The following is a 2,266-nucleotide window of genomic DNA, read 5'->3' on the forward strand; positions in this document are numbered from 1 at the left end:
AGTTGGAAGCCAAATCGAAAGCCCCGTGCGGAGAGTCGGGCCGGGCAGGACGGTCCACGGCCCCTCGGGGGCTCAGGCCGCGGGCGCCTCCGGGCAGCAGCGGGGCTCCGGGCGCATCGTCTCCGGCTCCTCGGCGCTCCTCTTCTGCCTCCGCCACCGCCTCCCCCGTCTCCGCCTTCCCCTCTCCTCCCCGCCCTCCCGAGCTCCGGCGACGCCGACTCCGGCTGGTCCCCGGAAGAGGGGGAAGAGGCCGGGTCCTCCCTCTCCTCAGCCCAAGAATGGTTTCCTGTCAGAGCTTTGTCTCTCCTCTTCCTCCTCCACTTTTCAGTCCCACACGCCGCGGCCGCCTCCTGTCATCGCCTCTCAAACCAACATGGTGGCAGGCGGCGGCGGCAGCCTCAGCGCGAGTAGGAGACACGGAGAGAACACGGCCCCCCTGGCATCCGCCGCCCCCGCCCTCCCTCCGCGGACACCGAATGCGTCACCACCCAATTTCCTATTTTATATCTCCTAGTAAGTTCTTATCTTCCAGAAGGCCTATGTGCAGAAGGGCCCCCCTCGCATCCGCCGCCCCCGCCCTCCCTCCGCGGACACCAAGTGCGTCACCACGGAGACCACCCTGGAGCATCACGGGAAGTGTAGTCTACGGGGGTGGGGGGAGGGGGCTCCGAACGCGTCCTCGCCAGGCTCTGAAGCCACGCCCCTCGTAGCAACAGTTGCTAGGAAAAGAAAGCTTCCTTCCCTGCCTTTAGCCAAGCTGCTGTCCAGGAGTTAGGTGATACCTGCTACCGGGAGTGCTGTGATCATGAGAATTGTTGGGGGAAAATAATCCTGCACAGAAAAATTCCTTCATGCACCGTATGCACTCAGAGTTAAAATATGGTATACCTCTAAGCAGAATCATTCGTTTTAATTACAGCAGCTCTCCACCTCCTGCAATCTCAAAGCATTTTGTAGAGTGATTTCATCTAGGTCTCCTGAACTTTACATTCTGAAGATCAGAAACAATCATTGATTTCCAATAAGGTCATAGACGTTCAACAGGAACAAGGATCTCATTAAGCAATGAGAATGTTTGAACGTGTGTTTCTTGAAGACCCAGTGCCATAAAGCGACAATCTACTTAATTGAAATTACCAAAAAATATATTTGACACAATAGCGTTATCATGCCAAATCTATATCAGGAAATAGCTACTACGAACTACATGGGCATTCACCAGTTTACCCAGCTAGCCTCTAACCTCTCATAATGTAATTTCACTCATAATGTAATTGAAAACCTATCCACCTGCAGTGATTAACAAATAGCAGAAAATAATGCCATTATTGAGAGACTTAGGTGAAAAATATGTCTACTCCAGTTTTAGGAACAAAATGCAGAAACCATAAATGCCCATCTGAATCCCTGCTCATATCTCTCTTAGTCCTTTGGCAGAGTACTTTAGGAAAGGTAGTCTCAATAAGACACCTGTATAAAAATGCCAGTGGGTTTAGAGTCTGAAAGCCACCTCTCCAGCCTACAGCTATATGACCTCATCTGCAAAACAGCCTTGCCTACCTTCCAGGAGTAAAGCAGGGGCAGTGTGAGGATGAGTTCATTCATGGGAAATAAATCACTTTGTAAATAATAATGCATCATTTGATGTGAAATGTTACTACTCATTCTCTCAGCTCGCAAAAGTGCCAGGCACTCTGCTAGGCGCTAGGAGTTTAAAAATGGATACTCCAGTCAATGTCTTCGGGGAGCTCATTGTCTGGAAGCCTGTGTCATTCACCACAGCAATCTCTCCAGTCAGGTTTGTCTCATCAGATGAAAACTCACAGGATTTTTAGTGTACCTGCCTCTTGAGTAGCCTGGCTGGAGAAATTCCAAGCACTCCTAGGAGTCTACATCACCCTGAGGAGGATAGATCGAATTCCCAAAGAAACCAAATGGCAGAGGAAAAATGGGACCCAAATCTCATCATGATTAGGCTTCAGGACTTTGTCTAGATACTTCTGAGTCTGTAGTTGTGTTATTTTTCCATGGCCTCTGTTATTTGATTGCTTATTCTGCATGTTTAGCAAGCACAGAGTTCGCTTACCTCTCCACCAGCCCTCCAGAAATAAGGGCAGTTGAAAATGCTTTAATTGACCAATGAGTATTTGAGTATAGAAGGAATACTGGAACGCATTTTGAAAGCTCCCCCTCACAAAGCTGGTCTCCCACCCCTGACCCCAACTTTTATACAATGACCCCCCCCCCCCCCCCCCCCCCCCCCCCC

The sequence above is a fragment of the Galeopterus variegatus genome, unplaced genomic scaffold (assembly GCF_000696425.1).
Source record: "Galeopterus variegatus unplaced genomic scaffold, G_variegatus-3.0.2 Scaffold4484, whole genome shotgun sequence".
Classification (NCBI taxonomy): domain Eukaryota; kingdom Metazoa; phylum Chordata; class Mammalia; order Dermoptera; family Cynocephalidae; genus Galeopterus; species Galeopterus variegatus.